Source organism: Petromyzon marinus, chromosome 37, assembly GCF_048934315.1.
Source record: "Petromyzon marinus isolate PM22_M1 ecotype Great Lakes invasive population chromosome 37, UKy_Petmar_22M1.pri1.0, whole genome shotgun sequence".
NCBI classification, from domain to species: domain Eukaryota; kingdom Metazoa; phylum Chordata; class Hyperoartia; order Petromyzontiformes; family Petromyzontidae; genus Petromyzon; species Petromyzon marinus.
Window position 1 is genome coordinate 6,966,214 of NC_133703.1, and position 25,958 is coordinate 6,992,171.

Consider the following 25,958-nt stretch of genomic DNA (forward strand, 5'->3'; position numbering starts at 1 on the left):
TCATTCGTGTGAGTGCTACACTCGTGTGAGTGCTACACTCGTGTGAGTGTAACACTCGTGTGAGTGCTACACTCGTGTGAGTGTAACACTCGTGTGAGTGTAACACTAGTGTGAGTGTTACACTAGTGTGAGTGTTACACTCGTGTGAGTGTAACACTCGTGTGAGTGCTACACGCGTGTGAGGGTAACACTCGTGTGAGTGCTACACTCGGGTGAGTGTAACACTCGTGTGAGTGCTACACTCGTGTGAGTGTAACACTAGTGTGAGTGTTACACTAGTGTGAGTGTTACACTCGTGTGAGTGTAACACTCGTGTGAGTGTTTCACTCGTGTGAGTGTAACACTCGTGTGAGTGTAACACTCGTGTGAGTGCTACACTCGTGTGAGTGTAACACTCGTGTGAGTGTAACACTCGTGTGAGTGCTACACTCGTGTGAGTGAAACACTAGTGTGAGTGTTTCATTCGTGTGAGTGCTACACTCGTGTGAGTGCTACACTCGTGTGAGTGCTACACTCGTGTAAGTGTAACACTAGTGTGAGTGTTTCATTCGTGTGAGTGCTACACTCGTGTGAGTGCTACACTCGTGTGAGTGTAACACTCGTGTGAGTGTAACACTCGTGTGAGTGTAACACTCGTGTGAGTAACACTCGTGTGAGTGTTTCACTAGTGTGAGTGTTACACTCGTGTGAGTGTTTCACTCGTGTGAGTGCTACACTCGTGTGAGTGTAACACTAGTATGAGTGTAACACTAGGGTGAGTGTAACACTAGTGTGAGTGTTTCACTAGTGAGTGTTACACTCGTGTGATTGCTACACTCGTGTGAGTGTTTCACTCGTGAGTGTTACACTCATGTGAGTGTAACACTCGTGTGAGTGCTACACTCGTGTGAGTGTAACACTCGTGTGAGTGTAACACTAGTGTGAGTGTTACACTAGTGTGAGTGTTACACTCGTGTGAGTGTAACACTCGTGTGAGTGTTTCACTCGTGTGAGTGTAACACTCATATGAGTGTAACACTCGTGTGAGTGTTTCACTCGTGTGAGTGCTGCACTCGTGTGAGTGTAACACTCGTGTGAGTGCTACACTCGTGTGAGTGTAACACTCGTGTGAGTGTAACACTCGTGTGAGTAACTCTCGTGTGAGTGCTACACTCGTGTGAGTGTAACACTAGTGTGAGTGTTTCACTCGTGTGAGTGCTACACTCGTGTGAGTGTAACACTAGTGTGAGTGTAACACTAGGGTGAGTGTTTCACTCGTGTGAGTGTTAGAGCGACTCGTGTGAGTGTTACACTCGTGTGAGTGTTTCACTTGTGTGTGTTTCACTTGTGTGAGTGTTTCACTCATGTGAGTGTTAGAGCTACTCGTGTGAGTGTTTCACTCGTGTGAGTGTTACACTCGTGTGAGTGTTTCAGTCGAGTGAGTGTTTCACTCGTGTGAGTGTTTCACTAGTGAGTGTTACACTCGTGCGAGTGCTACACTCGTGTGAGTGTAACACTCGTGTGAGTGTAACACTAGTGTGAGTGTAACACGAGGGTGAGTGTAACACTAGTGTGAGTGTTTCACTCGTGTGAGTGTTTCACTCGTGTGAGTGTAACACTCGTGTGAGTGCTACACTCGTGTGAGTGTAACACTCGTGTAAGTGTTTAACTTGCGCGAGTGTTTCAATCGTGTGAGTGTAACACTCGTGTGAGTGTTACACTCGTGTGAGTGTAACACTCGTGTGAGTGTTTCACTCGTGTGAGTGTTAGAGCGACTCGTGTGAGTGTTACACTCGTGTGAGTGTTTCACTTGTGTGAGTGTTTCACTTGTGTGAGTGTTTCACTCATGTGAGTGTTAGAGCGACTCGTGTGAGTGTTTCACTCGTGTGAGTGTTACACTCGTGTGAGTGTTTCAGTCGAGTGAGTGTTTCACTCGTGTGAGTGTTTCAGTCGAGTGAGTGTTACACTTGTGTGAGTGTTTCACTATCGTGAGTGTTTCACTAGTGAGTGTTACACTCGTGCGAGTGCTACACTCGTGTGAGTGTAACACTCGTGTGAGTGTAAAACTAGTGTGAGTGTTACACTAGTGTGAGTGTTACACTCGTGTGAGTGTAACACTCGTGTGAGTGTTTCACTCGTGTGAGTGTAACACTCGTGTGAGTGTTTCACTCGTGTGAGTGTAATACTCGTGTGAGTGTAATGCTCGTGTGATTGCTACACTCGTGTGAGTGTAACACTCGTGTGAGTGTAACACTCGTGTGAGTGCTACACTCGTGTGAGTGTAACACTCGTGTGAGTGTTTCACTCGTGTTTGTGTCACGTTCACTAGTGTGAGTGTTACACTCGTGCGAGTGTTACACTCGTATGAGTGTTACACTAGTGTGAGTGTTTAACTCGTATGAGTGTAACACTCGTGTGAGTGTAACACTAGTGTGAGTGTTTCACTCGTGTGAGTGTTAGAGCGACTCGTGTGAGTGTTACACTCGTGTGAGTGTTTCACTTGTGTGAGTGTTTCACTTGTGTGAGTGTTTCACTCATGTGAGTGTTAGAGCGACTCGTGTGAGTGTTTCACTCGTGTGAGTGTTACACTCGTGCGAGTGTTACACTCGTGTGAGTGTAACACTCGTGTGAGTGTTTCACTCGTGTGAGTGTAACACTCGTGTGAGTGTAACACTCGTGTGAGTGTAACACTCGTGTGAGTGTAACACTCGTGTGAGCGCTACACTCGTGTGAGTGTAACACTAGTGTGAGTGTTTCATTCGTGTGAGTGCTACACTCGTGTGAGTGTAACACTAGTGTGAGTGTTTCATTCGTGTGAGTGCTACACTCGTGTGAGTGTAACACTCGTGTAAGTGCTACACTCGTGTGAGTGTAACACTCGTGTGAGTGTAACACTCGTGTGAGTGTTACACTAGTGTGAGTGTTACACTCGTGTGAGTGTAACACTCGTGTGAGTGTTTCACTCGTGTGAGTGTTACACTCGTGTGAGTGTTTCACTCGTGTGAGTGCTACACACGTATGAGTGTAACACTAGTATGAGTGTAACACTAGGGTGAGTGTAACACTAGTGTGAGTGTTTCACTAGTGAGTGTTACACTCGTGCGAGTGCTACACTCGTGTGAGTGTAATACTCGTGTGAGTGTAAAACTAGTGTGAGTGTTACACTAGTGTGAGTGTAACACTCGTGTGAGTAACACTCGTGTGAGTGCTACACTCGTGTGAGTGTAACATTCGTGTAAGTGCTACACTCGTGTGAGTGCTACACTCGTGTGAGTGTTACACTAGTGTGAGTGTTACACTCGTGTGAGTGTAACACTCGTTTGAGTGTTTCACTCGTGTGAGTGTAACACTCATATGAGTGTAACACTCGTGTGAGTGTTTCACTCGTGTGAGTGCTACCCTCGTGTGAGTGTAACACTCGTGTGAGTGTAACACTCGTGTGAGTGCTACACTCGTGTGAGTGTAACACTAGTGTGAGTGTTTCATTCGTGTGAGTGCTACACTCGTGTGAGTGTAACACTCGTGTGAGTGTAACACTAGTGTGAGTGTAACACTCGTGTGAGTAACACTCGTGTGAGTGCTACACTCGTGTGAGTGTAACACTAGTGGGAGTGTAACACTAGGGTGAGTGTAACACTAGTGTGAGTGTTTCACTCGTGTGAGTGTTTCACTCGTGTGAGTGTAACACTCGTGTGAGTGCTACACTCGTGTGAGTGTAACACTCGTGTAAGTGTTTCACTTGCGCGAGTGTTTCACTCGTGTGAGTGTAACACTCGTGTGAGTGTTTCACTCGTGTGAGTGTAACACTCGTGTGAGTGTTACACTCGTGTGAGTGTAACACTCGTGTGAGTGTTTCACTCGTGTTTGTGTCACTTTCACTAGTGTGAGTGTTACACTGGTGCGAGTGTTACACTCGTGTGAGTGTTACACTAGTGTGAGTGTTTCACTCGTATGAGTGTAACACTCGTGAGAGTGTAACACTAGTGTGAGTGTTTCACTCGTGTGAGTGTTAGAGCGACTCGTGTGAGTGTTACACTTGTGTGAGTGTTTCACTTGTGTGAGTGTTTCACTCATGTGAGTGTTAGAGCGACTCGTGTGAGTGTTTCACTCGTGTGAGTGTTACACTCGTGTGAGTGTTTCAGTCGAGTGAGTGTTTCACTCGTGTGAGTGTTTCAGTCGAGTGAGTGTTACACTTGTGTGAGTGTTTCACTATTTTGAGTGTTTCACTAGTGAGTGTTACACTCGTGCGAGTGTTACACTCGTGCGAGTGTAACACTCGTGCGAGTGTTACACTCGTGCGAGTGTTTCACTCGTGCGAGTGTTACACTCGTGTGAGTGTTACACTAGTGCGAGTGTTTCACTCGTGCGAGTGTTACACTCGTGCGAGTGTTACACTTGTGCGAGTGTTACACTCGTGTGAGTGTTTTACTCGTGTGAGTGTTTCACTCGTGTGAGTGTTTCACTCGTGTGAGTGTTAGAGCGACTCGTGTGAGTGTTACAGTCGAGTGAGTGTTACAGTCGAGTGAGTGTTACAGTCGAGTGAGTGTTACACTCGAGTGAGTGTTTCACTCGAGTGAGTGTTTCACTCATGTGAGTGTTTGAGCGACTCGTGTGAGGTTCACTCGAGTGAGTGTTTCACTCATCTGAGTGTTAGAGCGACTCGTGTGAGTTTCACTCGTGTGAGTGTTTCACTCGTGTGATTGTTTCAGTCGAGTGAGTGTTTCACTCGAGTGAGTGCTACACTCGTGTGAGTGTTTCACTCGTGTGAGTGTCACGTTCACTCGTGTGAGTGTTACACTCGTTTGAGTGTTTCACTCGAGTTAGTGTTTCGCTCGTGTGAGTGTTTCTTTCGAGTGACTGTTTCACTCGTGTGAGTGTTACAATCGAGTGAGTGTTTCACTCGTGTGAGTGTTTCACTCGAGTGAGTGTTACACTCATGTGAGTGTTTCAGTCGAGTGAGTGTTACACTCGTGTGAGTGTTTCAGTCGAGTGAGTGTTTCAGTCGTGTGAGTGTCACGTTCACTCGTGTGAGTGTTACACTCGTGTGAGTGTTTCACTCGAGTTAGTGTTTCGCTCGTGTGAGTGTTTCACTCGAGTGAGTGTTACAATCGAGTGAGTGTTTCACTCGTGTGAGCGTTTCACTCGTGTGAGTGTTACACTAGTGTTAGTGTTACACTCGTGTGAGTGTTTCACTAGTGTGAGTGTTACAGTCGTGTGAGTGTAATACTCGTGTGAGTGTAACACTCGTGTGAGTGTAACACTCGTGTGAGTGTAACACTCGTGTAAGTGCTACACTCGTGTGAGTGCTACACTCGTGTGAGTGCTACACTCGTGTGAGTGTAACACTAGTGTGAGTGTTTCATTCGGGTGAGTGCTACACTCGTGTGAGTGCTACACTCGTGTGAGTGTTACACTATTGTGAGTGTTTCACTCGTGCGAGTGTTACGCTCGTGTGAGTGTTAAACTCGTGCGAGTGTTTCACTCGTGTGAGTGTTACACTCGTGTGAGTGTTACACGCGTTACTTTACCGAAAGAACCAAGAATATGAATCCTTGCAGTCACGAAAGCTTTAATTCAAAATGGTAAAGAAGGTCAAACTGAAAAAATTGGCCAGTAAAAAAGATAATTGGCCATCAAAAAAAGTGACTGGCTAAAAAAGGGTGACCATTAAAAAAAGTGGCCGATCAAAAAAGAATTGACCCATAAAAAAAAGACCAGTCGAAAAAAATTGGACGATAAAAAAGATGAATGGCCATCCAAAAAAGTGACCAGTTAAAAAAGAGTGGCCATTAAAAAAACAGTGGCCTACCAAAAAATAATTGGCCCATAAAAAAAGACCAGTTGAAAAAAATTGGCCACAGTGGCGATTAAAAAAGTGGCCTACCAAAAAATAATTGGCCCGTAAAAAAAGACCAGTCGAAAAAAATTGGCCAGTTAAAAAGATATGTGGCCATCAAAAAAAGTGACCGGTTAAAAAAATTGCCCATTAAAAAAAGTGACTACAAAAAATTGGCCCGTAAAAAGGAAAAACCAGTCAAACAAAATTGGTCAGTAGAAAAATGTATTGGCCATCACACAGTGAGGTGGAGGAGGCGGAGGAGGAGGCGGAGGAGGCGGAGGAGGAGGCGGCGGAGGAGGAGGCGGAGGCGGAGGAGGAGGATGAGGCGGAAGAGGTAGGTGGCCCATAAAAAAAGAGACCAGTAAAATAATTGCCAGGAAAAAAAAGATGAGTGGCCATAAAAAAAATTTGACTGGTAAAAAATATATATATAAAACAATTAAATTCCCTTCTACGTGACTTTACCGAAAGAACCAAGAATATGAATCCCTGCAGTCACGAAAGCTTTAATTCAAAATGGTAAAAAAGTTAAACTGAAAAAATTGGCCAGTAAAAAAGAAAATTGGCCATCAAAAAAAGTGACTGGTTAAAAAAGAGTGGCCATTATTGAAAAAATCTGACTGGTAAAAAAAAATGGTCATGAAAAAAGTGAAAAAATTTGGCCGGTAAAAAAGATAAATGGCCATCAATGAAAGTGACCGGTTAAAAAATCAGTGGCCATTAAAAAAGTGGCCGATCAGAAAAGAATTGGCCCATAAAAAAAAGACCAGTCGAAAAAAAATTGGCCGGTAAAAAAGATGAATGGCCATCCAAAAAAGTGACCGGTTAAAAAAGAGTGGCCATTAAAAAAACAGTGGCCTACCAAAAAATAATTGGCCTGTAAAAAAGAGACCAGTCGAAAAAAATTGGCCAGTTAAAAAGATATGTGGCCATCAAAAAAAGTGACCGGTTAAAAAAATTGCCCATTAAAAAAAGTGAGTACAAAAAATTGGCCCGTAAAAAGGAAAAACCAGTCAAACAAAATTGGTCAGTAGAAAAATGTATTGGCCATCACACAGTGAGGTGGAGGAGGCGGAGGAGGCGGAGGAGGCGGAGGAGGAGGCGGCGGAGGAGAAGGCGGAGGCGGAGGAGGAGGCGCAGGAGGAGGAGGAGGATGAGGCGGAAGAGGTAGGTGGCCCATAAAAAAAGAGACCAGTAAAATAATTGCCAGGAAAAAAAAGATGAGTGGCCATAAAAAAAGTTTGACTGGTAAAAAATATATATATAAAACAATTAAATTCCCTTCTACGTGACTTTACCGAAAGAACCAAGAATATGAATCCCTGCAGTCACGAAAGCTTTAATTCAAAATGGTAAAAAAGTTAAACTGAAAAAATTGGCCAGTAAAAAAGATAATTGGCCATCAAAAAAAGTGACTGGTTAAAAAAGAGTGGCCATTATTGAAAAAATCTGACTGGTAAAAAAAAATGGTCATGAAAAAAGTGAAAAAATTTGGCCGGTAAAAAAGATAAATGGCCATCAATAAAAGTGACCGGTTAAAAAATCAGTGGCCATTAAAAAAGTGGCCGATCAAAAAAGAATTGGCCCATAAAAAAAATATCAATCGAAAAAAATTGGCCGGTAAAAAAGATGAAAGGCCATCCAAAAAAGTGACCGGTTAAAAAAGAGTGGCCATTAAAAAAACAGTGACCTACCAAAAAATAATTGGCCCGTAAAAAAAGACCAGTCGAAAAAAATTGGCCAGTAAAAAAGATAAGTGGCCATCAAAAAAAGTGACCGGTTAAAAAAATTGCCCATTAAAAAAAATGACTACAAAAAATTGGCCCGTAAAAAAGGAAAGACCAGTCAAGCAAAATTGGTCAGTAAAAAAATGTATTGGCCATCACACAGTGAGGTGGAGGAGGCGGAGGAGGCGGAGGAGGACGAGGAGGCGGAAGAGGTAGGTGGCCTGTAAAAAAAGAGACCAGTAAAATAATTGGCCAGTAAAAAAAGATGAGTGGCCATGAAAAAGTTTGACTGGTAAAAATATATATATACAAAACAATTAAATTCCCTTCTACGTGGCTTTACCGAAAGAACCAAGAATATGAATCCTTGCAGTCACGAAAGCTTTAATTCAAAATGGTAAAGAAAGTCAAACTGAAAAAATTGGCCAGTAAAAAAGATAATTGGCCATCAAAAAAAGTGACTGGTTAAAAAAGAGTGGACATTAATGAAAACATTTGACTGGTAAAAAAAAAATGGTCATGAAAAAAGTGAAAAAAATTGGCTGGCAAAAAAGATAAATGGCCATCAAAAAAAGTGACCGGTTAAAAAAGAGTGGCCATTAAAAAAAAGTGGCCGATCAAAAAAGAATTGGCCCATAAAAAAAAAAGACCAGTCGAAAAAAATTGGCCGGTAAAAAAGATGAATGGCCATCCAAAAAAGTGACCGGTTAAAAAAGAGTGGCCATTAAAAAAACAGTGGCCTACCAAAAAATAATTGGCCCATAAAAAAAGAGCAGTCGAAAAAAATTGGCAAGTAAAAAAGATAAGTGGCCATCAAAAAAAGTGACCGGTAAAAAAAATTGCCCATTAAAAAAAGTGACTACAAAAAATTGGCCCGTAAAAAGGAAAGACAAGTCAAACAAAATTGGTCAGTAAAAAAATGTATTGGCCATCACACAGTGAGGTGGAGGAGGCGGAGGAGTAGGCGGAGGAGGCGGAGGAGGAGGTGGAGGAGGTGGAGGAGGAGGCGGAGGAGGAGGAGGCGGAGGAGGAGGAGGCGGAGGAGGAGGCGGAGGAGGAGGCGGACGAGGAGGCGGAGGAGGAGGAGGCTGAGGAGGAGGCGGAGAAGGAGGTGGAGGAGGAGGAGGCGGAAGAGGTAGGTGGCCCATAAAAAAAGAGACCAGTAAAAGAATTGCCACTAAAAAAAGATGAGTGGCCATAAAAAAATTTGACTGGTAAAAAAAACAAAATAATAAAAACATAAAACAATTAAATTCCCTTCTACGTGACTTTACCGAAAGAACCAAGAATATGAATCCCTGCAGTCACGAAAGCTTTAATTCAAAATGGTAAAAAAAGCCTAACTGAAAAAATTGGCCACTAAAAAAGATAATTGGCCATCAAAAAAAGTGACCGGTTAAAAAAGAGTGGCCATTAATGAAAAAATTTCACTGGTAAAAAAAAAATGGCCATGAAAAAAGTGAAAAAAATTGGCCGGTAAAAAAGATAAATGGCCATCAAAAAAAGTGACCGGTTAAAAAAGAGTGGCCATTAAAAAAATGTGGCCGATCAAAAAAGAATTGGCCCATAAAAAAAAAGACCAGTCGAAAAAAATTGGCCGGTAAAAGAGATGAATGGCCATCCAAAAAAGTGACCGGTTAAAAAAGAGTGGCCATTAAAAAAACAGTGGCCTACCAAAAAATAATTGGCCTGTTAAAAAAGAGCAGTCGAAAAAAATTGGCAAGTAAAAAAGATAAGTGGCCATCAAAAAAAGTGACCCGTTAAAAAAATTGCCCATTAAAAAAGGTGACTACAAAAAATTGGCCCGTAAAAAGGAAAGACAAGTCAAACAAAATTGGTCAGTAAAAAAATGTATTGCTCATCACACAGTGAGGTGGAGGAGGCGGAGGAGGAGTCAGAGGAGGAGGAGGAGGCGGACGAGGAGGCGGAGGAGGAGGAGGCTGAGGAGGAGGCGGAGAAGGAGGCGGAGGAGGAGGCGGAAGAGGTAGGTGGCCCGTAAAAAAAGAGACCAGTAAAAGAATTGCCAGTAAAAAACAGCTGAGTGGCCATGAAAAAATTTGACTGGTAAAAAAAATAAAATAATGAAAACATAATACAATTAAATTCCCTTCTACGTGACTTTACTGAAGGAACCAAGAATATGAATCCCTGCAGTCACGAAAGCTTTAATTCAAAATGGTAAAAAAAGTCAAACTGAAAAAATTGGCCACTAAAAAAGATAATTGGCCATCAAAAAAAGTAACTGCTTAAAAAAGAGTGGCCATTAATGAAAAAATTTGACTGGTAAAAAAAAAATGGTCATGAAAAAAGTGAAAAAAATTGGCTGGCAAAAAAGATAAATGGCCATCAAAAAAAGTGACCGGTTAAAAAAGAGTGGCCATTAAAAAAAAGTGGCCGATCAAAAAAGAATTGGCCCATAAAAAAAAGACCAGTCGAAAAAAATTGGCCGGTAAAAAAGATGAATGGCCATCCAAAAAAGTGACCGGTTAAAAAAGAGTGGCCATTAAAAAAACAGTGGCCTACCAAAAAATAATTGGCCCATAAAAAAGAGCAGTCGAAAAAAATTGGCAAGTAAAAAAGATAAGTGGTTATCAAAAAAAGTGACCGGTAAAAAAAATTGCCCATTAAAAAAAGTGACTACAAAAAATTGGCCCGTAAAAAGGAAAGACAAGTCAAACAAAATTGGTCAGTAAAAAAATGTATTGGCCATCACACAGTGAGGTGGAGGAGGCGGAGGAGTAGGCGGAGGAGTAGGCGGAGGAGGAGGCGGAGGAGGTGGAGGAGGAGGCGGAGGAGGAGGAGGCAGAGGAGGAGGCGGACGAGGAGGTGGAGGAGGCTGAGGAGGAGGCGGAGAAGGAGGCGGAGGAGGAGGAGGAGGCGGAAGAGGTAGGTGGCCCATAAAAAAAGAGACCAGTAAAAGAATTGCCAGTAAAAAAAGATGAGTGGCCATAAAAAAATTTGACTGGTAAAAAAAATAAAATAATAAAAACATAAAACAATTAAATTCCCTTCTACGTGACTTTACGGAAAGACCCAAGAATATGAATCCCTGCAGTCACGAAAGCTTTAATTCAAAATGGTAAAAAAAGTCAAACTGAAAAAATTGGCCACTAAAAAAGATAATTGGCCATCAAAAAAAGTGACTGGTTAAAAAAGAGTGGCCATTAATGAAAAAATTTCACTGGTAAAAAAAAAATGGCCATGAAAAAAGTGAAAAAAATTGGCCGGTAAAAAAGATAAATGGCCATCAAAAAAAGTGACCGGTTAAAAAAGAGTGGCCATTAAAAAAATGTGGCCGATCAAAAAAGAATTGGCCCATAAAAAAAAGACCAGTCGAAAAAAATTGGCCGGTAAAAGAGATGAATGGCCATCCAAAAAAGTGACCGGTTAAAAAAGAGTGGCCATTAAAAAAACAGTGGCCTACCAAAAAATAATTGGCCTGTTAAAAAAGAGCAGTCGAAAAAAATTGGCAAGTAAAAAAGATAAGTGGCCATCAAAAAAAGTGACCCGTTAAAAAAAATTGCCCATTAAAAAAGGTGACTACAAAAAATTGGCCCGTAAAAAGGAAAGACAAGTCAAACAAAATTGGTCAGTAAAAAAATGTATTGCTCATCACACAGTGAGGTGGAGGAGGCGGAGGAGTAGGCGGAGGAGGCGGAGGAGGAGGCGGAGGAGGTGGAGGAGGAGGCGGAGGAGGAGGAGGAGGCGGAGGAGGAGGCGGAGGAGGAGGCGGACGAGGAGGCGGAGGAGGAGGAGGCGGAGAAGGAGGCGGAGGCGGAGGAGGAGGCGGAGGAGGAGGCGGAAGAGGTAGGTGGCCCATAAAAAAAGAGACCAGTAAAAGAATTGCCAGTAAAAAAAGATGAGTGGCCATAAAAAAATTTGACTGGTAAAAAAAATAAAATAATAAAAACATAAAACAATTAAATTCCCTTCTACGTGACTTTACCGAAAGAACCAAGAATATGAATCCCTGCAGTCACGAAAGCTTTAATTCAAAATGGTAAAAAAAGTCAAACTGAAAAAATTGGCCACTAAAAAAGATAATTGGCCATCAAAAAAAGTGACTGGTTAAAAAAGAGTGGCCATTAATGAAAAAATTTCACTGGTAAAAAAAAAATGGCCATGAAAAAAGTGAAAAAAATTGGCCGGTAAAAAAGATAAATGGCCATCAAAAAAAGTGACCGGTTAAAAAAGAGTGGCCATTAAAAAAATGTGGCCGATCAAAAAAGAATTGGCCCATAAAAAAAAAGACCAGTCGAAAAAAATTGGCCGGTAAAAGAGATGAATGGCCATCCAAAAAAGTGACCGGTTAAAAAAGAGTGGCCATTAAAAAAACAGTGGCCTACCAAAAAATAATTGGCCTGTTAAAAAAGAGCAGTCGAAAAAAATTGGCAAGTAAAAAAGATAAGTGGCCATCAAAAAAAGTGACCCGTTAAAAAAATTGCCCATTAAAAAAGGTGACTACAAAAAATTGGCCCGTAAAAAGGAAAGACAAGTCAAACAAAATTGGTCAGTAAAAAAATGTATTGCTCATCACACAGTGAGGTGGAGGAGGCGGAGGAGGAGTTGGAGGAGGAGGCGGAGGAGGAGGCGGAGGAGGAGGCAGAGGAGGAGGCGGAGGAGGAGGAGGCTGAGGAGGAGGCGGAGGAGGAGGCGGAGGAGGAGGAGGAGGCGGAAGAGGTAGGTGGCCCGTAAAAAAAGAGACCAGTAAAAGAATTGCCAGTAAAAAACAGATGAGTGGCCATAAAAAAATTTGACTGGTAAAAAAAATAAAATAATGAAAACATAATACAATTAAATTCCCTTCTACGTGACTTTACCGAAGGAACCAAGAATATGAATCCCTGCAGTCACGAAAGCTTTAATTCAAAATGGTAAAAAAAGTCAAACTGAAAAAATTGGCCACTAAAAAAGATAATTGGCCATCAAAAAAAGTAACTGCTTAAAAAAGAGTGGCCATTAATGAAAAAATTTGACTGGTAAAAAAAAAATGGTCATGAAAAAAGTGAAAAAAATTGGCTGGCTGGCCATCAAAAAAAGTGACCGGTTAAAAAAGAGTGGCCATTAAAAAAAAGTGGCCGATCAAAAAAGAATTGGCCCATAAAAAAAAGACCAGTCGAAAAAAATTGGCCGGTAAAAAAGATGAATGGCCATCCAAAAAAGTGACCGGTTAAAAAAGAGTGGCCATTAAAAAAACAGTGGCCTACCAAAAAATAATTGGCCCATAAAAAAAGAGCAGTCGAAAAAAATTGGCAAGTAAAAAAGATAAGTGGCCATCAAAAAAAGTGACCAGTAAAAAAAATTGCCCATTAAAAAAAGTGACTACAAAAAATTGGCCCGTAAAAAGGAAAGACAAGTCAAACAAAATTGGTCAGTAAAAAAATGTATTGGCCATCACACAGTGAGGTGGAGGAGGCGGAGGAGGAGGCGGAGGAGGTGGAGGAGGAGGCGGAGGAGGAGGAGGAGGAGGCGGAGGAGGAGGCGGAGGAGGAGGCGGACGAGGAGGCGGACGAGGAGGCGGAGGAGGAGGAGGCTGAGGAGGAGGCGGAGAAGGAGGCGGAGGAGGAGGAGGCGGAAGAGGTAGGTGGCCCATAAAAAAAGAGACCAGTAAAAGAATTGCCAGTAAAAAAAGATGAGTGGCCATAAAAAAATTTGACTGGTAAAAAAAAAATGGCCATGAAAAAAGTGAAAAAAATTGGCTGGTAAAAAAGATAAATGGCCATCAAAAAAAGTGACCGGTTAAAAAAGAGTGGCCATTAAAAAAATGTGGCCGATCAAAAAAGAATTGGGCCATAAAAAAAAAGACCAGTCGAAAAAAATTGGCCGGTAAAAGAGATGAATGGCCATCCAAAAAAGTGACCGGTTAAAAAAGAGTGGCCATTAAAAAAACAGTGGCCTACCAAAAAATAATTGGCCTGTTAAAAAAGAGCAGTCGAAAAAAATTGGCAAGTAAAAAAGATAAGTGGCCATCAAAAAATGTGACCCGTTAAAAAAAATTGCCCATTAAAAAAGGTGACTACAAAAAATTGGCCCGTAAAAAGGAAAGACAAGTCAAACAAAATTGGTCAGTAAAAAAAATGTATTGCTCATCACACAGTGAGGTGGAGTAGGCAGAGGAGTAGGCAGAGGAGGCGGAGGAGGAGGCGGAGGAGGTGGAGGAGGAGGCGGAGGAGGAGGAGGAGGCGGAGGAGGAGGCGGAGGAGGAGGCGGACGAGGAGGCGGAGGAGGAGGAGGCGGAGAAGGAGGCGGAGGAGGAGGCGGAGGAGGAGGCGGAAGAGGTAGGTGGCCCATAAAAAAAGAGACCAGTAAAAGAATTGCCAGTAAAAAAAGATGAGTGGCCATAAAAAAATTTGACTGGTAAAAAAAATAAAATAATAAAAACATAAAACAATTAAATTCCCTTCTACGTGACTTTACCGAAAGAACCAAGAATATGAATCCCTGCAGTCACGAAAGCTTTAATTCAAAATGGTAAAAAAAGTCAAACTGAAAAAATTGGCCACTAAAAAAGATAATTGGCCATCAAAAAAAGTGACTGGTTAAAAAAGAGTGGCCATTAATGAAAAAATTTCACTGGTAAAAAAAAAATGGCCATGAAAAAAGTGAAAAAAATTGGCCGGTAAAAAAGATAAATGGCCATCAAAAAAAGTGACCGGTTAAAAAAGAGTGGCCATTAAAAAAATGTGGCCGATCAAAAAAGAATTGGCCCATAAAAAAAAAGACCAGTCGAAAAAAATTGGCCGGTAAAAGAGATGAATGGCCATCCAAAAAAGTGACCGGTTAAAAAAGAGTGGCCATTAAAAAAACAGTGGCCTACCAAAAAATAATTGGCCTGTTAAAAAAGAGCAGTCGAAAAAAATTGGCAAGTAAAAAAGATAAGTGGCCATCAAAAAAAGTGACCCGTTAAAAAAATTGCCCATTAAAAAAGGTGACTACAAAAAATTGGCCCGTAAAAAGGAAAGACAAGTCAAACAAAATTGGTCAGTAAAAAAATGTATTGCTCATCACACAGTGAGGTGGAGGAGGCGGAGGAGGAGTTGGAGGAGGAGGCGGAGGAGGAGGCGGAGGAGGCGGAGGCGGAGGAGGAGGCGGAGGAGGAGGCGGAGGAGGAGGAGGCTGAGGAGGAGGCGGAGGAGGAGGCGGAGGAGGAGGCGGAAGAGGTAGGTGGCCCGTAAAAAAAGAGACCAATAAAAGAATTGCCAGTAAAAAAAGATGAGTGGCCATAAAAAAATTTGACTGGTAAAAAAAATAAAATAATGAAAACATAATACAATTAAATTCCCTTCTACGTGACTTTACCGAAGGAACCAAGAATATGAATCCCTGCAGTCACGAAAGCTTTAATTCAAAATGGTAAAAAAAGTCAAACTGAAAAAATTGGCCACTAAAAAAGATAATTGGCCATCAAAAAAAGTAACTGCTTAAAAAAGAGTGGCCATTAATGAAAAAATTTGACTGGTAAAAAAAAAATGGTCATGAAAAAAGTGAAAAAAATTGGCTGGCAAAAAAGATAAATGGCCATCAAAAAAAGTGACCGGTTAAAAAAGAGTGGCCAGTAAAAAAAAGTGGCCGATCAAAAAAGAATTGGCCCATAAAAAAAAGACCAGTCGAAAAAAATTGGCCGGTAAAAAAGATGAATGGCCATCCAAAAAAGCGACCGGTTAAAAAAGAGCGGCCATTAAAAAAACAGTGGCCTACCAAAAAATAATTGGCCTGTTAAAAAAGAGCAGTCGAAAAAAATTGGCAAGTAAAAAAGATAAGTGGCCATCAAAAAAAGTGACCCGTTAAAAAAATTGCCCATTAAAAAAGGTGATTACAAAAAATTGGCCCGTAAAAAGGAAAGACAAGTCAAATAAAATTGGTCAGTAAAAAAATGTATTGCTCATCACACAGTGAGGTGGAGGAGTTGGAGGAGGAGGCGGAGGAGGAGGCGGAGGAGGAGGAGGCGGAGGAGGAGGCGGACGAGGAGGCGGAGGAGGAGGAGGCTGAGGAGGAGGCGGAGAAGGAGGCGGAGGAGGAGGAGGAGGCGGAAGAGGTAGGTGGCCCGTAAAAAAAGAGACCAGTAAAAGAATTGCCAGTAAAAAACAGATGAGTGGCCATAAAAAAATTTGACTGGTAAAAAAAAAAAAATAATGAAAACATAATACAATTAAATTCCCTTCTACGTGACTTTACCGAAGGAACCAAGAATATGAATCCCTGCAGTCACGAAAGCTTTAATTCAAAATGGTAAAAAAAGTCAAACTGAAAAAATTGGCCACTAAAAAAGATAATTGGCCATCAAAAAAAGTGACTGGTTAAAAAAGAGTGGCCATTAATGAAAAAATTTGACTGGTAAAAAAAAAATGGTCATGAAAAAAGTGAAAAAAATTGGCTGGCTGGCCATCAAAAAAAGTGACCGGTTAAAAAAGAGTGGCCATTAAAAAAAAGTGGCCGATCAAAAAAGAATTGGCCCATAAAAAAAAGACCAGTCGAAAAAAATTGGCCGGTAAAAAAGATGAATGGCCATCCAAAAAAGTGACCGGTTAAAAAAGAGTGGCCATTAAAAAAACAGTGGCCTACCAAAAAATAATTGGCCCATAAAAAAAGAGCAGTCGAAAAAAATTGGCAAGTAAAAAAGATAAGTGGCCATCAAAAAAAGTGACCAGTAAAAAAAATTGCCCATTAAAAAAAGTGACTACAAAAAATTGGCCCGTAAAAAGGAAAGACAAGTCAAACAAAATTGGTCAGTAAAAAAATGTATTGGCCATCACACAGTGAGGTGGAGGAGGCGGAGGAGGAGGCGGAGGAGGTGGAGGAGGAGGCCGAGGAGGAGGAGGAGGAGGCGGAGGAGGAGGCGGAGGAGGAGGCGGACGAGGAGGCGGAGGAGGAGGAGGCTGAGGAGGAGGCGGAGAAGGAGGCGGAGGAGGAGGAGGCGGAAGAGGTAGGTGGCCCATAAAAAAAGAGACCAGTAAAAGAATTGCCAGTAAAAAAAGATGAGTGGCCATAAAAAAATTTGACTGGTAAAAAAAAAATGGCCATGAAAAAAGTGAAAAAAATTGGCCGGTAAAAAAGATAAATGGCCATCAAAAAAAGTGACCGGTTAAAAAAGAGTGGCCATTAAAAAAATGTGGCCGATCAAAAAAGAATTGGGCCATAAAAAAAAAGACCAGTCGAAAAAAATTGGCCGGTAAAAGAGATGAATGGCCATCCAAAAAAGTGACCGGTTAAAAAAGAGTGGCCATTAAAAAAACAGTGGCCTACCAAAAAATAATTGGCCTGTTAAAAAAGAGCAGTCGAAAAAAATTGGCAAGTAAAAAAGATAAGTGGCCATCAAAAAATGTGACCCGTTAAAAAAAATTGCCCATTAAAAAAGGTGACTACAAAAAATTGGCCCGTAAAAAGGAAAGACAAGTCAAACAAAATTGGTCAGTAAAAAAATGTATTGCTCATCACACAGTGAGGTGGAGTAGGCGGAGGAGTAGGCAGAGGAGGCGGAGGAGGAGGCGGAGGAGGTGGAGGAGGAGGCGGAGGAGGAGGAGGAGGCGGAGGAGGAGGCGGAGGAGGAGGCGGACGAGGAGGCAGAGGAGGAGGAGGCGGAGAAGGAGGCGGAGGAGGAGGCGGAGGAGGAGGCGGAAGAGGTAGGTGGCCCATAAAAAAAGAGACCAGTAAAAGAATTGCCAGTAAAAAAAGATGAGTGGCCATAAAAAAATTTGACTGGTAAAAAAAATAAAATAATAAAAACATAAAACAATTAAATTCCCTTCTACGTGACTTTACCGAAAGAACCAAGAATATGAATCCCTGCAGTCACGAAAGCTTTAATTCAAAATGGTAAAAAAAGTCAAACTGAAAAAATTGGCCACTAAAAAAGATAATTGGCCATCAAAAAAAGTGACTGGTTAAAAAAGAGTGGCCATTAATGAAAAAATTTCACTGGTAAAAAAAAAATGGCCATGAAAAAAGTGAAAAAAATTGGCCGGTAAAAAAGATAAATGGCCATCAAAAAAAGTGACCGGTTAAAAAAGAGTGGCCATTAAAAAAATGTGGCCGATCAAAAAAGAATTGGCCCATAAAAAAAAAGACCAGTCGAAAAAAATTGGCCGGTAAAAGAGATGAATGGCCATCCAAAAAAGTGACCGGTTAAAAAAGAGTGGCCATTAAAAAAACAGTGGCCTACCAAAAAATAATTGGCCTGTTAAAAAAGAGCAGTCGAAAAAAATTGGCAAGTAAAAAAGATAAGTGGCCATCAAAAAAAGTGACCCGTTAAAAAAATTGCCCATTAAAAAAGGTGACTACAAAAAATTGGCCCGTAAAAAGGAAAGACAAGTCAAACAAAATTGGTCAGTAAAAAAATGTATTGCTCATCACACAGTGAGGTGGAGGAGGCGGAGGAGGAGTTGGAGGAGGAGGCGGAGGAGGAGGCGGAGGAGGCGGAGGCGGAGGAGGAGGCGGAGGAGGAGGCGGAGGAGGAGGAGGCTGAGGAGGAGGCGGAGGAGGAGGCGGAGGAGGAGGCGGAAGAGGTAGGTGGCCCGTAAAAAAAGAGACCAATAAAAGAATTGCCAGTAAAAAAAGATGAGTGGCCATAAAAAAATTTGACTGGTAAAAAAATAATAATAATAAAAACAGAAAACAATTAAATTCCCTTCTACGTTACTTTACCGAAAGAACCAAGAATATGAATCCTTCCAGTCACGAAAGCTTTAATTCAAAATGGTAAAGAAAGTCAAACTGAAAAAATTGGCCACTAAAAAAGATAATTGGCCATCAAAAAAAGTGACTGGCTAAAAAAGAGTGGCCATTAAAGAAAAAAATTGACTGGTAAAAAAAAATGGTCATGAAAAAAGTGAAAAAAATTGGCCGGTAAAAAAGATAAATGGCCATCAAAAAAAGTGACCGGTTAAAAAAGAGTGGCCATTAAAAAAAAGTGGCCGATCAAAAAAGAATTGGCCCATAAAAAAAAGACCAGTCGAAAAAAATTGGCCGGTAAAAAAGATGAATGGCCATCCAAAAAAGTGACTGGTTAAAAAAGAGTGGCCATTAAAAAAACAGTGGCCTACCAAAAAATAATTGGCCCGTAAAAAAAGAGCAGTCGAAAAAAATTGGCAATTAAAAAAGATAAGTGGCCATCAAAAAAAGTGACCGGTTAAAAAAATTGCCCATTAAAAAAAGTGACTACAAAAAATTGGCCCGTAAAAAGGAAAGACAAGTCAAACAAAATTGGTCAGTAAAAAAATGTATTGGCCATCACACAGTGAGGTGGAGGAGGCGGAGGAGGAGGCGGAGGAGGCGGAGGAGGCGGAGGAGGAGGCGGAGGAGGAGGCGGAGGAGGAGGCGGAGGAGGAGGCGGACGAGGAGGCGGAGGAGGCTGAGGAGGAAGCGGAGAAGGAGGCGGAGGAGGAGGAGGCGGAAGAGGTAGGTGGCCCGTAAAAAAAGAGACCAGTAAAAGAATTGCCAGTAAAAAAAGGAGTGGCCATAAAAAAATTTGACTGGTAAAAAAAATAATAATAAAAACATAAAACAATTAAATTCCCTTCTACGTGACTTAACCGAAGGAACCAAGAATATAAATCTCTGCAGTCACGAAAGCTTTAATTCAAAATGGTAAAAAAAGTCAAACTGAAAAAATTGGCCACTAAAAAAGATAATTGGCCATCAAAAAAAGTGATTGGTTAAAAAAGAGTGGCCATTAATGAAAAAATTTCACTGGTAAAAAAAAAATGGTCATGAAAAAAGTGAAAAAAATTGGCCGGTAAAAAAGATAAATGGCCATCAAAAAAAGTGACCGGTTAAAAATGAGTGGCCATTAAAAAAATGTGGCCGATCAAAAAAGAATTGGCCCATAAAAAAAAGACCAGTCGAAAAAAATTGGGCGGTAAAAAAGATGAATGGCCATCCAAAAAAGTGACCGGTTAAAAAAGAGTGGCCATTAAAAAAACAGTGGCCTACCAAAAAATAATTGGCCTGTAAAAAAAGAGCAGTCAAAAAAAATTGGCAAGTAAAAAAGATAAGTGGCCATCAAAAAAAGTGACCGGTTAAAAAAATTGCCCATTAAAAAAAGTGACTACAAAAAATTGGCCCGTAAAAAGGAAAGACAAGTCAAACAAAATTGGTCAGTAAAAAAATGTATTGGCCATCACACAGTGAGGTGGAGGAGGCGGAGGAGGAGGCGGACGAGGAGGAGGCTGAGGAGGAGGCGGAGAAGGAGGCGGAGGAGGAGGTGGCAGAAGAGGTAGGTGGCCCGTAAAAAAAGAGACCAGTAAAAGAATTGCCAGTAAAAAAAGATGAGTGGCCATAAAAAAATTTGACTGGTAAAAAAAATAAAATAATAAAACAATTAAATTCCCTTCTACGTGACTTTACCGAAGGAACCAAGAATATGAATCCCTGCAGTCACGAAAGCTTTAATTCAAAATGGTAAAAAAGTCAAACTGAAAAAATTGGCCACTAAAAAAGATAATTGGCCATCAAAAAAAGTAACTGCTTAAAAAAGAGTGGCCATTAATGAAAAAATTTGACTGGTGAAAAAAAATGGTCATGAAAAAAGTGAAAAAAATTGGCTGGCAAAAAAGATAAATGGCCATCAAAAAAAGTGACCGGTTAAAAAAGAGTGGCCATTAAAAAAAAGCGGCCGATCAAAAAAGAATTGGCCCATAAAAAAAAGACCAGTCGAAAAAAATTGGCCGGTAAAAAAGATGAATGGCCATCCAAAAAAGTGACCAGTTAAAAAAGAGTGGCCATTAAAAAAACAGTGGCCTACCAAAAAATAATTGGCCCGTAAAAAAAGACCAGTTGAAAAAAATTGGCCAGTTAAAAAGATAAGTGGCCATCAAAAAAAGTGACCGGTTAAAAAAATTGCCCATTAAAAAAAGTGACTACAAAAAATTGGCCTGTAAAAACGAAAGACCAGTCAAACAAAATTGGTCAGTAAAAAAATGTATTGGCCATCACACAGTGAGGTGGAGGAGGTGGAGGAGGAGGCGGAGGAGGAGGCGGAGGAGGAGGCGGCGGAGGAGGCGGACGAGGAGGCGGACGAGGAGGCGGAGGAGGCTGAGGAGGAGGCGGAGAAGGAGGCGGAGGAGGAGGCGGAAGAGGTAGGTGGCCCGTAAAAAAAGAGACCAGTAAAAGAATTGCCAGTAAAAAAAGATGAGTGGCCATAAAAAAATTTGACTGGTAAAAAAAATAAAATAATAAAAACATAAAACAATTAAATTCCCTTCTACGTTACTTTACCGAAAGAACCAAGAATATGAATCCTTCCAGTCACGAAAGCTTTAATTCAAAATGGTAAAGAAAGTCAAACTGAAAAAATTGGCCACTAAAAAAGATAATTGGCCATCAAAAAAAGTGATTGGTTAAAAAAGAGTGGCCATTAATGAAAAAATTTCACTGGTAAAAAAAAAATGGTCATGAAAAAAGTGAAAAAAATTGGCCGGTAAAAAAGATAAATGGCCATCAAAAAAAGTGACCGGTTAAAAAAGGAGTGGCCATTAAAAAAATGTGGCCGATCAAAAAAGAATTGGCCCATAAAAAAAAGACCAGTCGAAAAAAATTGGCCGGTAAAAAAGATGAATGGCCATCCAAAAAAGTGACTGGTTAAAAAAGAGTGGCCATTAAAAAAACAGTGGCCTACCAAAAAATAATTGGCCCGTAAAAAAAGAGCAGTCGAAAAAAATTGGCAAGTAAAAAAGATAAGTGGCCATCAAAAAAAGTGACCGGTTAAAAAAATTGCCCATTAAAAAAAGTGACTACAAAAAATTGGCCCGTAAAAAGGAAAGACAAGTCAAACAAAATTGGTCAGTAAAAAAATGTATTGGCCATCACACAGTGAGGTGGAGGAGGCGGAGGAGGAGGCGGACGAGGAGGAGGCTGAGGAGGAGGCGGAGAAGGAGGCGGAGGAGGAGGTGGCAGAAGAGGTAGGTGGCCCGTAAAAAAAGAGACCAGTAAAAGAATTGCCAGTAAAAAAAGATGAGTGGCCATAAAAAAATTTGACTGGTAAAAAAAATAAAATAATAAAACAATTAAATTCCCTTCTACGTGACTTTACCGAAGGAACCAAGAATATGAATCCCTGCAGTCACGAAAGCTTTAATTCAAAATGGTAAAAAAGTCAAACTGAAAAAATTGGCCACTAAAAAAGATAATTGGCCATCAAAAAAAGTAACTGCTTAAAAAAGAGTGGCCATTAATGAAAAAATTTGACTGGTGAAAAAAAATGGTCATGAAAAAAGTGAAAAAAATTGGCTGGCAAAAAAGATAAATGGCCATCAAAAAAAGTGACCGGTTAAAAAAGAGTGGCCATTAAAAAAAAGCGGCCGATCAAAAAAGAATTGGCCCATAAAAAAAAGACCAGTCGAAAAAAATTGGCCGGTAAAAAAGATGAATGGCCATCCAAAAAAGTGACCAGTTAAAAAAGAGTGGCCATTAAAAAAACAGTGGCCTACCAAAAAATAATTGGCCCGTAAAAAAAGACCAGTCGAAAAAAATTGGCCAGTTAAAAAGATAAGTGGCCATCAAAAAAAGTGACCGGTTAAAAAAATTGCCCATTAAAAAAAGTGACTACAAAAAATTGGCCTGTAAAAACGAAAGACCAGTCAAACAAAATTGGTCAGTAAAAAAATGTATTGGCCATCACACAGTGAGGTGGAGGAGGTGGAGGAGGAGGCGGAGGAGGAGGCGGAGGAGGAGGCGGCGGAGGAGGCGGACGAGGAGGCGGACGAGGAGGCGGAGGAGGCTGAGGAGGAGGCGGAGAAGGAGGCGGAGGAGGAGGCGGAAGAGGTAGGTGGCCCGTAAAAAAAGAGACCAGTAAAAGAATTGCCAGTAAAAAAAGATGAGTGGCCATAAAAAAATTTGACTGGTAAAAAAAATAAAATAATAAAAACATAAAACAATTAAATTCCCTTCTACGTTACTTTACCGAAAGAACCAAGAATATGAATCCTTCCAGTCACGAAAGCTTTAATTCAAAATGGTAAAGAAAGTCAAACTGAAAAAATTGGCCACTAAAAAAGATAATTGGCCATCAAAAAAAGTGACTGGCTAAAAAAGAGTGGCCATTAAAGAAAAAAATTGACTGGTAAAAAAAAATGGTCATGAAAAAAGTGAAAAAAATTGGCCGGTAAAAAAGATAAATGGCCATCAAAAAAAGTGACCGGTTAAAAAAGGAGTGGCCATTAAAAAAAAGTGGCCGATCAAAAAAGAATTGGCCCATAAAAAAAAGACCAGTTGAAAAAAATTGGCCGGTAAAAAAGATGAATGGCCATCCAAAAAAGTGACTGGTTAAAAAAGAGTGGCCATTAAAAAAACAGTGGCCTACCAAAAAATAATTGGCCCGTAAAAAAAGAGCAGTCGAAAAAAATTGGCAAGTAAAAAAGATAAGTGGCCATCAAAAAAAGTGACCGGTTAAAAAAATTGCCCATTAAAAAAAGTGACTACAAAAAATTGGCCCGTAAAAAGGAAAGACAAGTCAAACAAAATTGGTCAGTAAAAAAATGTATTGGCCATCACACAGTGAGGTGGAGGAGGCGGAGGAGGAGGCGGACGAGGAGGAGGCTGAGGAGGAGGCGGAGAAGGAGGCGGAGGAGGAGGTGGCAGAAGAGGTAGGTGGCCCGTAAAAAAAGAGACCAGTAAAAGAATTGCCAGTAAAAAAAGATGAGTGGCCATAAAAAAATTTGACTGGTAAAAAAAATAAAATAATAAAACAATTAAATTCCCTTCTACGTGACTTTACCGAAGGAACCAAGAATATGAATCCCTGCAGTCACGAAAGCTTTAATTCAAAATGGTAAAAAAGTCAAACTGAAAAAATTGGCCACTAAAAAAGATAATTGGCCATCAAAAAAAGTAACTGCTTAAAAAAGAGTGGCCATTAATGAAAAAATTTGACTGGTGAAAAAAAATGGTCATGAAAAAAGTGAAAAAAATTGGCTGGCAAAAAAGATAAATGGCCATCAAAAAAAGTGACCGGTTAAAAAAGAGTGGCCATTAAAAAAAAGCGGCCGATCAAAAAAGAATTGGCCCATAAAAAAAAGACCAGTCGAAAAAAATTGGCCGGTAAAAAAGATGAATGGCCATCCAAAAAAGTGACCAGTTAAAAAAGTGTCCATTAAAAAAACAGTGGCCTACCAAAAAATAATTGGCCCGTAAAAAAAGACCAGTCGAAAAAAATTGGCCAGTTAAAAAGATAAGTGGCCATCAAAAAAAGTGATCGGTTAAAAAAATTGCCCATTAAAAAAAGTTACTACAAAAAATTGGCCTGTAAAAACGAAAGACCAGTCAAACAAAATTGGTCAGTAAAAAAATGTATTGGCCATCACACAGTGAGGTGGAGGAGGTGGAGGAGGAGGCGGAGGAGGAGGCGGAGGAGGAGGCGGCGGAGGAGGCGGAGGAGGAGGCGGAGGTGGAGGCGGAGGAGGACGCGGAAGAGGTAGGTGGCCTGTAAAAAAAGAGACCAGTAAAATAATTGGCCAGTAAAAAAAGATGAGTGGCCATAAAAAAGTTTGACTGGTAAAAAAATAAAATAATAAAAACATAAAACAATTAAATTCCCTTCTACGTGACTTTACCGAAGGAACCAAGAATATGAATCCCTGCAGTCACGAAAGCTTTAATTCAAAATGGTAAAAAAGTCAAACTGAAAAAATTGGCCTCTAAAAAAGATGTGGCCATCAAAAAAAGTAACTGCTTAAAAAAGAGTGGCCATTAATGAAAAAATTTGACTGGTAAAAAAAAAATGGTCATGAAAAAAGTGAAAAAATTGGCTGGCAAAAAAGATAAATGGCCATCAAAAATAGTGACCGGTTAAAAAAGAGTGGCCATTAAAAAAAAGTGGCCGATCAAAAAAGAATTGGCCCATAAAAAAAAGACCAGTCGAAAAAAATTGGCCGGTAAAAAAGATGAATGGCCATCCAAAAAAGTGACCGGTTAAAAAAGAGTGGCCATTAAAAAAACAGTGGCCTACCAAAAAATAATTGGCCCATAAAAAAAGAGCAGTCGAAAAAAATTGGCAAGTAAAAAAGATAAGTGGCCATCAAAAAAAGTGACCGGTTAAAAAAATTGCCCATTAAAAAAAGTGACAATAAATTGGCCCGTAAAAAGGAAAGACAAGTCAAACAAAATTGGTCAGTAAAAAAATGTATTGGCCATCACACAGTGAGGTGGAGGAGGCGGAGGAGGAGGCGGAGGAGGCGGAGGAGGCGGAGGAGGAGGCGGAGGAGGAGGCGGAGGAGGAGGCGGACGAGGAGGCGGAGGAGGAGGAGGCTGAGGAGGAGGCGGAGAAGCAGGCGGAGGAGGAGGAGGCGGAAGAGGTAGGTGGCCCGTAAAAAAAGAGACCAGTAAAAGAATTGCCAGTAAAAAAAGATGAGTGGCCATAAAAAAATTTGACTGGTAAAAAAAATAATAATAAAAACATAAAACGATTAAATTCCCTTCTAGGTGACTTTACCGAAGGAACCAAGAATATGAATCCCTGCAGTCACGAAAGCTTTAATTAAAAATGGTAAAAAGTCAAACTGAAAAAATTGGCCACTAAAAAAGATAATTGGCCATCAAAAAAAGTAACTGCTTAAAAAAGAGTGGCCATTAATGAAAAAATTTGACTGGTAAAAAAAAAATGGTCATGAAAAAAGTGAAAAAAATTGGCTTGCAAAAAAGATAAATGGCCATCAAAAAAAGTGACCGGTTAAAAAAGAGTGGCCATTAAAAAAAGTGGCCGATCAAAAAAGAATTGGCCCATAAAAAAAAGACCAGTCGAAAAAAATTGGCCGGTAAAAAAGATGAATGGCCATCCAAAAAAGTGACCAGTTAAAAAAGAGTGGCCATTAAAAAAAAGTGGCCGATCAAAAAAGAATTGGCCCATAAAAAAAAGACCAGTCGAAAAAAATTGGCCGGTAAAAAAGATGAATGGCCATCCAAAAAAGTGACCAGTTAAAAAAGAGTGGCCATTAAAAAAACAGTGGCCTACCAAAAAATAATTGGCCCGTAAAAAAAGACCAGTCGAAAAAAATTGGCCAGTTAAAAAGATAAGTGGCCATCAAAAAAAGTGACCGGTTAAAAAAATTGCCCATTAAAAAAAGTGACTACAAAAAATTGGCCTGTAAAAAGGAAAGACCAGTCAAACAAAATTGGTCAGTAAAAAAATGTATTGGCCATCACACAGTGAGGTGGAGGAGGCGGAGGAGGAGGCGGAGGAGGCGGAAGAGGAGGCGGAGGAGGAGGCGGAGGAGGAGGCGGCGGAGGAGGCGGAGGAGGAGTCGGAGGAGGAGGCGGAGGAGGCGGAAGAGGTAGGTGGCCCGTAAAAAAAGAAACCAGTAAAAGAATTGCCAGTAAAAAAAGATGAGTGGCCATAAAAAAATTTGACTGGTAAAAAAAAAACAAAAAAACAATTAAATTCCCTTCTACGTGACTTTACCGAAAGAACCAAGAATATGAATCCC